Genomic DNA, 12,398 nt, shown 5'->3' with positions numbered 1-12,398 from the left:
TTGAAGTTGAAGTAAATTGTACCATGATATTTTCTATGGCGAAGGAGCAGAACGAAACGATACTCGATCGACAATTACTGTAGCTGTCGCACTTTCGCTGGCAGTTCCAGAGAATTTTACAGGGAACCAGTTCCCGACGAGTTTTGCAACGACATTTGACGAGGCTCCAATGAACGCACTACGTAAAATAGCTGGCGTGTCTTTAGTACTTCCAGCAGAACGCTCGGGGTCTCTTACAGCATCTTCGGGACCAAATATTTGCATAAATTTCTAAAATACTGCTCAACACACCCAGTCGTTTCACTCTAATTAGATAAATATATTTTTCAAGAAAATTACATAATTAAGAATTTCACGGATATAGAAATGGGAGGATTTTAATGAAAATCACTCAAATATTTAATTAGTAACGAATCAACACTTTCCACAGCTTGTCAGAGTGATATCAATTTGTTGGGTGGGTGATAAGTGTGCCTGCAGCGGTTTACATACAAATTGTCGCCTGTCTCGTCGGTATATGGAATAGCTGCTTCGGTGAAATCAAAAACGTCACAAGAGGCCGGACATCTTTCATCGGATAACTCTCGAAATTGCTGATTTACATAAATTTGTCAATTCGAATTTCGTTGCTGATAACAATAAAAATTCTTTTAGTTTTCCACAAGAGTGGCATTCTTATTTGTTTTCTTTTTAAATTCAACGCTATAAAAAATATATAATAGTTTTGTGTTTTTACCTTTAATAAATATATATCGACAAATCTTATATAATAAGCTAATTCAGCAAAAATCGATACTTCTCCCTAAATCGCGTTGTACTCACAATTATGCTTTGTTTTTTAATTTGAAATTAACGCACGACATGGGTAAGTCTTCGATCCCTTGTGCAATTTGCATGCAGCGATCAAATTGACGTTTATGACGAGGCGGAGAAAGACCCAGTGATAGACGATCGGATCCTTCGCTTTCTTCCTACAAAGAATTTGTATACCCGGCCATAAAAACTATTCGAAAATTTTAACGGAGTTTGACGAAGATGTTAATCTCAGTGAAATGCGTTTGTACAATCGTAAAATGTCACCTACGTTTGGAGTATGATCCTGGGAAATCAGAATGACAGAAATGATGGCTAATTCGATCGAGTCATTAAACCTTTCGTTTGGAAATTTGCATAATTTTACGATTGTGTCTCAATTCTGTCGCGCGAGCTCCAGCAAAACTGCTTAGCCAACAACCAGAAGTCATCAGCATATCATTCACGATTCCACAAATTTGCCGGTCCTCGTTTTAATGAAGATACAAAATAAATCACACCGAAGTCTCGTAGGAGAATCGTATATAAGGGAAATCTCTGATTTCTCATGGATAAAATGCTGTGTTACGCCGAACGGATGAAATTGAAATATTAGCAACGTAAATATTGAATTATTAACGAGGGAAAAATAGATCGTAAAGAAGTAGGCTGCTGAGGCAATTTGGCGTTAAATCGGCTATTTAAAAGCTGTCAGCCAAATGCGTCTAGTAATTTTCTGGTAGGAACGAAAAAAGGATAAGGCATGGGGAGGAGAGGTGCAGCATGAAAAATGCAATCGATTTATTTTTCCAGTTTCCTACGATCTCAACGCTTGACAACGGGAATAGAGACAAGGGCCACTGACCGATTGAAAAGTTGGCTAAAAAATATATGCTGTTGTAATATCGCTTTCAGCTACAATATATATATATATATATATATATATTATCTGCTTGTCAAAGCTCTCTCATAGATCTTGGTGAGCGTGTACATATATCTATCATACCGTTCCACCTTGTAGTTAAATAAACGAGTGCACAATCTCGCACTCGCATTAGCACTCGTTAGCGAAACGAAGATATTGATAACAGCTGCATAAGAATATATAACTCATACACCCTTCTTGAAAAATACAAATACCACAATTACTCTCCCTATATCATTCCTCTTTCATCGTTTATAGTTACAATTTAAAAATAATCGTATAAATATTCTATACTTTAAAATAGCAAATATTAGAACTAATCTTCCTATCATATTTCTTCTCCTGTTTAGAGTCAACATTTTTTAAAATAACCTACATATTCTTCTTTAGAATGACAAAAACTAGAATCATCCTTTCCATCGCCCTTCTCCGTCACTTAATCATAATTTCAAAAATTTTAAGAGACTCTTAAGTAATTTTATACAGCATATAGAATAGCGAGCAATTTATAAGGCAAGTATCTCGCTTAAGGTAATGCTAATAAAACGCTTAAAAGGAAATAGGTTTTTTGCGAAAATGGGAAGTACGGATAGGCGAATAGCTCTGTAAGTGGCGCTGGAATAGAACAAGGCGTTACCGACCAGATTTGCTGTAAGGTAAAACTTGCTGGTGGCATAAGGCTAAAGGTATATGGCATAGGTAGGGAGGGTTAAGTCTAGCGTAATGTTATATATAAACGCACGCATGTATAGGTTACGTAGGTACGCACGCGCAACGCACGCGCCGCCCCCGAGGAACCGCCCGCGGATTTTCACCTGTTGCGCCTCAATTTGCTACGTCAATCTACTCTATATACAGAGTGTTTACATTAATTCATTCTAAAGTATGGACGTAAAAATTCAATTATCTCCGTAATTACAAAAGATATGAATGTTTTGCATCACACCTTTTTAATGCTCCTTTTTATTCAGATTCTAAACGACAATATGCGAAAAATTGATATCTTTTCTAGTTACGAAGATAAATAAATTTTTCTCGGTTCTACAAACAATTAAAGTAAACACCCTGTATACACACACACATATATATATATATATATCATATCAAAAAGAGAATACTGGAGAAACCGAAGAATTACAAGAATTACGCTGTCCAACTAGCAGGGTGACTTTTCTCTCGCTCATTATGGAGCTCAGTAATACCATCAATTAGATTGCTAACTGCTGGAACGTTTAACTAATCTTTCTTTCATTCTCCCGTAATCAATTCTTACCATAAAAATATGCTTTCGTTGGGATTATCACGTTTACGTCGTTTCGTAAAGCGTTTGTATCCTATATATATGTATATATACGAAAATTATTAAATACGTTCGAAATAACGTGGATTTATGGGGAGGGAGGAAAATCGTGTGTCCAGGTGGGTTACGAAATTCGCTCGAGGTTCTCCAGTGCTCCGGATAAAGATTGCCGCGGGAAATAAAATTAATGTCATTGACATTTCTCGTGGCTGGCGTTATAGTATAGTCAGCTACGGGTCCCGCGAGCGCGCGCCTTGCGCTTGATGTAGGTGCACGCCTCATGTAGATACACGCCGATCGTTTCATAATCGCGAGCCGGCGCGAAACCATACGGTGAATTCCGTTTACATAACGAGAACTGTGCGCGACTCGACCGTCCGTTCCTTTTGCCTCGATTCTTCGACTAAACTCGACAAAAGTATCTGCATTGCTGAAACATCGAATCAATCAAATCGTAACGCGAACTTGCTCCTCGTCGTCTGCAATATTTCACGTTTACTTCATCTTATGCAGCAATAAAGTTTTTGCTGTAAATACTACTTGTATTCGAAATTTTATATGCTTTTTTGATTTTCCTGAAAGATAGATAGCTATAGCGAAGGTTTTTAAAATTTTTAATTAAATAAGCAGGTTTTTTAAAATTATTTGCCATCGAGGCATTACCGTGTCTTATGATCTATATTCGGTCAAAAGTATCAACGTTGTTAAAACATCGTATCTATCAAATCGTAACGCGAACTTGCTCCTCGTCGACTACAATATTTCACGTTTACTTTATCTTATACAACAAAAACGAATCGTTACATATAAAGCATAACTTGTATCTCAAACTTCATGCTTCTTTGGTTTTCCTGAGAGATATAGATGCAGCAAAAGTTTTGTTTTATTTTTAATTGAAAAAGTACGTGTGCCCTTTTAAAAGTTAGATCCAAAACTTCAATAATTAATTCAGGAGTAAGAGATAATGGTATCTTGATTTTTTTAAAATTATTTTCGATCGAGGCACTAACGTGTCTCATGATCTATATTCGACCAATAGTTTCGACATTGTTAAAACATATTAAATCCATTAAATCTTATTACCAATAACTTACTCCTCGTCACCTCCAACATTTCACATTTACTGTATCTCTACATCAGCAAAACCATCGTTACTGTAAATCTTAAGCCGTATATACTCGAAGTTTATACCTCTCCAATTTTCCGGAACAGTAAATTTATATTCGATGAAAAGCATCAACGTTGCTAAAACATCGATTTTATCAAATCGTAACGCAGACTTACTCCTCGTCGTCTAGTTCCAATATTTCACATTCACTGTATCTTTTAGAACAGTAACGTACGTCATTATGTAAATCTTGAATTGAAAACTTTATACCCGTTCAATTTTCCACTATGATCGATCTATATTCTTTATGGTAAAAGTGAGCCTTAGGATATTTCAAGAAAAAGAATTAATTTCGCATAGAAAAAAGAATTCTCGTGGATCTGATAGAATCTTGAGGATTTCGACAAATCACAAAGCAAGTTGATTCTTCGCATTCGTTGGAAAATAAAAATTAATAAAGGAAATCGTGTGATTTCTGGTTAAAAGTACGAAAGAAAGGTCTCGAAATTTCTATAACAGATTGAGTTTTCACGTCTATATGTAGCGAAACAAGCATTCGACGACCCAACGTCGTATCCGGTCACGTTTCTCTCTACGCTCGACTCGCTTCAATTTTATTCGATCTTGTTGATGAAAGCTTATGTGCGACTCGATCCACTTACAAAGTAGATTTCTCGAAATCACAGTCATCTAACGCATCTCGATACCGTTAATCAACATTATTCCTTCATTTTTGTTATACCGATACAATCACGCGAATTCAATTCACAGAACTATAATAAACGCAACAGCGTTTAATACCATTAAAAACAGCTTTAGTATCGATGTTTAGCTTTTTTCTACCAGTTTCAAGTAAAATCGTATACTTTCTGATTTGTAATTCGAGTAATAAGGTGAAATTACGCAGTAACAGCGTTGTTTCCTTTAAAAATCGTCACTATATCGACATTTATCAAGTGCTATAATATAATGAATCGAGGACGATTAATTACGAATGAATACTGCAATGTATCGAGCTTTCTTATTATATCGTCTATACTATTATTTTAGGAGTAAATGTCCGTGGGTGAATGATTAGACATTGTGTGATAATGAGCGGTTGACGTGATTGTCGGTGAAAAAAAGCTTTCTTCTTTTTTCCCCCGAAAAATACAGCATTGCCTTAAGGGTACAATCGCTAATTACGGTTACGCGACTCGATTGGCCGCGTCGTGACCGGAGAAAGGACGAAATCAAAGTGGCCGGCTTGTAAATCTCATGCACATCCTCTTCGTGCATCGTTAACGAGTACACGCGTGATATATCGAGGGCTCAATTATGCCAGTAACGTTACAGCAATTATAAATTAACCTATTTGCGCTGCGTCTTCAAACCTGCGACATTTATTATCCGCGCTACCACTTCCTCTCTTCTCATACGAATACTATGCATGGAAGAAAAAAAAATGCAATACTGTACCACAGGCTTCTCTATTCATTTTACTGTCCAATAACTCACACTTTTCTCTTGAATATTAATCAATAAAAATCTGTTTACCCGTCGACTAAAATTAAGCGCGTATTACCGCTGCAGATGGCTATAGCTTTGAACGGATAGTGATTTATCGATTTTCGTATTATTATACTCTCGAGAAAAATTGCTCATGGAAATTTGTTGTTGGAAACCTTTAGACGTCGTTACAGCATTTGCTTAACAAAAAATGGTCTAAATTTGACGTTAAAGAAAAGAGCGGGAACTGGAGAGTGACGAGGATAAAATTTGTAGGGTTGTTACGAGAGTGATTATAAAATTTCTTATGACAATTGTCCTGCAATTGTTTTGCAATGGTGACAGCGCGACGGTACGTAGTTTGTGCAAGAATAAAAGGAATAGCCGAATAAAATGAGCAAACGAATCATTTAAGAGTTTTATATGCCTTCGTAAGAAATAGGTATTCTCGTGATGGAATGGAATTACGAAAGCAACCTGTCGCTTTATCGAAATTGTAACATTCTTCTCGTTGCGTCGTCCGTGACTCGACGACTCGGACGATCCGTTCGACTTGATTGCATTTTTTAAGACTGCAGCACACTGCTATTTGCTTCTCCTACAATTTCAAAATGTATCCTCTTCCTGCCCCCCCATTGCACCTCGCTTCCGATTCGAACGTACAACACATCATTATTTATTCGTTCGCTCGGATTTTCGACTTCTGAGAAAGATGAATAAAGAAAATCGGAACACACGACGAAGGATGAAAAAATACCTATCGACTGAAATCGAAAATGGCCAAGTTCGCATACGGAGAATATTATACTGGGTTCCCATGCAAATGTGATGTTTATCTTCTTGTCTCGAGATGCGTGGAATAATAAAGAAGCGAGGTCCAAAGCAAAACTTTCTATTTAGATAAACCAATTGTGAATGGACTTGTCGCGGTGAATCCACACACGATTCCACCAATTATGGTTACCGAAAGTCACGATTCGCCAAGAGAAAACTTCTCACGTGCACCGATAGGAGTTTTCAAGTACGATAAGAAGCTGTGCAGAAAGAGCAGAATGGAACGAACGAATCTCGGCCTGCAACTGTTGTGAGTGCTATGCTCAGCTTCCTTCAATAAATCACAACCATGCATTATTTCTATTTCAAATTGTTCACTGTGGAACACACAAAAGGAATACTTATCGATTCATGATTATCGGAGCTTCGAATCTGCTCGATCATCCGAGTGCTTAGACTGTTCGGCTTCTCTATCAATAACATATAGACTGGTAGTAACAGTGCGAATATCCCGTATACAATGATCCCATTACTTTCCTATAGCTATAGTGACAATGTTATATATTTATTGTATTTAATATAAAAATAATTTTAATTTCATTGTTCTTTTAGAAATCATTAAATTAACTCAAGCTAAAGGAATTTTGAGATGAAGATTGAGTGGAATGTAGAGATATTATAGGAATGGGGTGAAGATACAGGTATATGCCTGCCGGAAAAATGTTCACTGCTCCTCACTATATCAGGTAAACCATGTCAAAAGTAACTGTAGCATATCCATAATTTTATTGTCTATATATTATATTACCATATGATTTTCAATCATGAACTCGCACAGCCAGTACTTAAAAAATTTATCACTCGTAACATGGAAAGTTATGGAACAATCTGGATAAAAGCAACGGAACACGTTATTGCCTTGTGTATCGTTATTTCCTATGAATATCTTAAAAAATAGTTATTTTCCTCGCGGAATCGGTTATGGGAGAGCGGAAGAGAGAATGGAAAGGGATGAAAAGAGGAAACTCGGTGCCTAACGAAAGCGAAACGACCCAACTGCACGGTCGTTGGTCCTCAACAGCAGACTAAAAATAATCCCCTAAAGATACAGGAGAATATTCTCGAAAGCTATTTAATATTCCGTAAATTGAACAAATTTTGTATATGCGCTCCTTAAATTCTGTTTTGTGTACCGTAGCCTTCTCAACATTGAAGCTGAATCACCAGAGCCACATTTAATATTTATTTAGTTGAGAAAATTTTATACGCACACTTTAGAATTTGTTTATGTATACCATTGCTTTCTCAAAGTTATACAGCTGATTCGGTATCAAAGCAAACGGTTCCGTTCGTTCCATTACAAAATATAAATGCATGCATGGGACAATGCTCTGACGTACATATGTACGATAAAATTTGATTTTATGAAGAAAACAAAACTTTTATTGTGTTTCAAACTAGATAGTCGCGTGTCCACAGATGTAAGGGCTTCTTGCGTAGCTGAAAACTGTAGCTCGTGCAGATGTAGAATAAGGAAATGAGGCCTCTACTAGTACTCATGGTCGTTGAGATTGCACGAGGACAATGCTATATGACGTACGATAAAATATAATTTATCGGTATTAAAGGGGAGACAAGAAAAGAGAAGTCGTGTGTCTCAGGCTGGATAATCGTGTCCACAGATGTAACGGCTTCTTGCGTGGAGGAAAGTGTAACTGTTGCAGAGTAAGGAGATGCTACGGGTATAGGGACTGCGGGTATAGGCCAATGCTGTGAGGGAACTCGACGCGCTATTCGCATGCGAGCGACGCCTCCTAGTAATACGTGAACAGCCTGCGATTAGCCACTGAATTCCTTCCAATGACGTTTTTCACAAGCTTACCCCATAAACGCATACCGCCTGGAAGGTAAAAAGCGACCCTAGATAGACTCAAGCCACTGCTTCTTTCACTGCACACTATACGATCTTTTACCAGGTAATCCCTTTTAAGCACCATAGACAAAAATGTACTGCAAATTTCTTGGAAAACACGAAACACCTAAATCAGCTTCAATCTGAATTAAGTTGTCTCGGGTAGGTAGGTAATACCCATATACACCCACTGCGTTACAGGCTCCTGAAAATGATCCATTAACGCTACAAAAAGCGATATCGCCGAGGAATCCTGATCGCAATAGTATAGAACAGTCCAGTCACAGCTCTAACACGATATTCGTTATGCAACGAATGAATAATTTTAATGACGTTCCAAAAGAATTTCCGAGGACAGATTAATTAATGTTTCTTTCCCCAAAGGTGTCCAATTTTCTTATTGCCCGAGGAGAAACTGATACGATTTATCGATTTGTACGAATTATCGCTAAAGCTACAATTTCTTGTATAATAATTTAGAGAATGGTGATTTCTTCGGCCGAGGATGATAGCTTTGGTGTTAAAATATTATAGTGTATGTTGAAAGGCGAATTGTCTCAACGTTAGAAAAAAGAGACGAGTTGGTGGAAGGAGGTAGCTGGCCCCGTAAATTTGTCTTCTTTTGCTGGGTGAAAGCTGCGAGTAGCGAGTCGTCATCCGAAATCTCCCGAAAAGTTTAGTACCGCCAAAGGCGAACTACGTGCCACTTGCGATGCCGCGAGCATCAACCGGTACAACACTATATAGGGAGAATTATTGTACTTTGTTCAAGGGTGTACATTGGTTAAAACCATATTTATAGTTTTTTTTTTATTAACAATTTCATTTATTGACTATAAAAAATTTGTTTATTATAGTAAATAATCTATATATTTAAATATAGCTTGTTTCGAATCTTTTAATTGGTATTTATGTGTAAATTAATAAGAGATAAAAATAAATACACCATGATTCTTCCTATATTACTGCTCCACGCAAGATTCGAGACATTCTCTTGATTATCTCCCGCACTTGCACAGTTTGCCTTTGCCATTCTCGCCAATCTCGACACGCACCTTAATAAACGAGCGCATCGCCCGCTCAATCTTCGAATTTCACGCATTCCCACACACCGTCTCCCCTCCCCCTCGTGTTAAATCACCTCCTTAACTTTTAATTATTCTATACATATAAGATTCCACCCACTCCAATTGCTTCCTTAAAACTATATATACGCTCAAAACGGTACTCTTCCTTTATTTATTTTCAATATGACATTTCCTGTATATTCCACTCTTCTTTCCCACCTACAAAAGATCGCCGATATCCACTTAAGATTAATCAGATGTGACTGACATTCTTTAAAAATTCATTTAAATAATCAAGTTCTCGTCGCAGACACGTTTTGATTAGATTTTATCAGAATGCTTTGTGAGAAATTCTTCCATAGGATATAAAAAAAAAAATAACCTTTTATATAATATTCACTGGCAAACGTATAATTTATTTATATGTATGTTAATAGATTCTTCAACTGTCAAATATACCATGGACTTTTGATGGAATCAGTTGCTAATACACCTGCGCGGAATAAATTACTATTTAAATAACAAATTGTTTGGCAAATAACGTAATAATTTAGACAAAAGTTATACGGAAGCTGGTATCTTGTCACGTGTGCTATTTTACTGGTTAAACAGTAGCAAATGTATGCAAATCTATGGTTTTATTTCAATTATCCGCTTGCTTTACGGTCAAGCAGAAGCTTCAACTCAGATTCTAAGAATAAAGAAAGTTATCATTCAGCGTTTAAGGAAATCCCACGTAATATGTGTAATCTATCGATTTATGTAATGCTATGATTGCGTAATACTACGTGGTATAAAAAAAACTGGAGTACAAAGCACTCAACGAGCACCAACAGAATTTTCTCTTCTTCGTCAAAATTGACAAGTCATAAATTTTAAAAATTAGTTTAATTGGCTTAAGCGTTTTCTTGACAAACATGATATTGCCTTATCGTGCATTGATAGTATTCAGGTATTACAATAAATACAGAATGACGCGGCAATGTAAATACAATTTCGAGAAATCAGCCGTAGAGCCCTGTTGCTAATTTGTTGCCTATCGATCTTACTTTGAATAACATAACCCAATGAATTTTACTCGTCTCAAACTCTCACTATATACCTGCCTCAAAATACATCGATGCCAATTTACCATTGGCTATAATTGAAAGCATAATGCTGGGAAAGCGCAAAACTTTTTTCCAAAGCCAATTAGTATAATATTAATAATGTTTTCCAATTAAGGCGAATATTCAAATGGAAATATAAAATTATATTATTATTCTTCAACGTTTAGAGAATTTTGTATGCTTACGTGATAAATTTTATATGTACTATTTAATCCAGACGTTCACGAAATATTTGGTTTTGAAATTTTAAATATATGTGGATTTTATATACACATGCGTTCGCTCATCTAACTCTAATTTCTAAAAAAATAGAAAGGTCCATGATAAAAAACCTAGAGTCTTGAAATCTTATAAAAAAGGCATTGAAAAAAATCAAATTATAAAATATATATAAATATTCCAAAATCAAAACCAATTTACTATTACAATATTTTCGCACGTCTCTGATATAGTCATAAATTTACCCGTCAAACAGAATTATCGATTAATCTTATAAATATTAGAATATTTAAATTAATAAATAAATCAATTAAAAATTGCAGCAGACTCTTAAATAGAATATAAAACCGACTCAAAGCGAGTAAAAAATATTTTAACCGAGTCGTGGATGCAAGATCAAAAGAAGGAGAGGTCAGATAAAAATTTACACCTTTCTCTCGTGCCGAAATTTATCAAAGCGAAGCAGCCCGAAGTCATGAATGACCTGCAGTAATAATATAGTACGTGCACATCGATTGGAAATATCTCACATGGACATTAAACACAATTCTTTGGTAAATGTTGCAAACATATTGTGGGGATCTCATTGTTCCTGCATCTTCTATCAAGGCATATAAACGAGCTAATTTGTGTTAAATTTCATCTCTCAATAACCCTCCCCCCCCCCCCCTCTCCCCTCTCTTCACACACACTCTCTTATTGATCTTTTTATACCTTCCCATAGATACCCCAAGTTAAATTAATCCTAAAGGTCCGAACAAATTGAGAGGTCAAAGGCCAGAATCATCGAAGAAAACGAAGCTAAAATTAAACAATCATTATTCTTATTAGTACCCGTAAAAGTTTCTTCATCGATAACAAATAGCGGTTAAAAATAAATTGACTTTCTTTACAACGTTCGTTGATCTGTCAATTTATCAAGTTCCAGCCACGTACATCGTACATTGTAGCTTGTTGCTGACAGGCCCGCCAGGTGATGCTAATTAAAGGCGAGCTTCGATGAGATTAAGATTTTGTCACTCGGTAACTTTGTTTCGATCCAGCGAGAAATAATTTATTGCACGAGTTTATCTCGTCTTTAATACAATTATGCTTGTAAAACGAAGCACGGACTTTATACGATTGATATACTTATCGCTCTACAATGGGGTCAATTAAAATGATATTATTAATTTAGAAATCGAATTCGTGCCAGGGCATTTATAGATACTCTTAAGATTAAGACTAAAAATTCGAGTTCGTTATATAGAATCGCATTAGCCACTTGTAGTGTCGATTCAGACGAACTTTCAGATTACCTTAACACCTGGCTATATATATATAGTTTCGCTAATTAACCAGTGACCTCGCGGAAGATTCATTAATAACTCATGAAGGAAACGAGTGTTACTTTTCAGCATTTATTAACAGGATTAGCGTGTGATGAAATCTGCCTTATGTTACAGGACCAATCGCGACCAAAATTATTTTTTGTATCTAAATTTGGCCTTGCCTGTTAAAGACAAAGAGTGGATGATGCAAAAGGTCAAAGAGAAAGAGAGAAGGAAGGGAGGGGGGAGAAAAATTTGACTTTCTTCTATTCTTTTGAGAACGCTCCAACAAAAACTTTCTTCCGGATTTTCGAGCCGGCTTAATTAGACGGTCCGAAAGTGGAATAAGGCTTTTTGTTAACAAGAGGCATTAAGAGTTGCGAGAAAACGGTAT

The sequence above is a fragment of the Prorops nasuta genome, unplaced genomic scaffold (assembly GCF_024137725.1).
Source record: "Prorops nasuta isolate Cenicafe-Biocafe unplaced genomic scaffold, Cenicafe_Pnas_1.2 PNAS00257, whole genome shotgun sequence".
Taxonomy (NCBI): Eukaryota; Metazoa; Arthropoda; class Insecta; order Hymenoptera; family Bethylidae; genus Prorops; species Prorops nasuta.
This window is presented reverse-complemented; position numbering follows the sequence as displayed.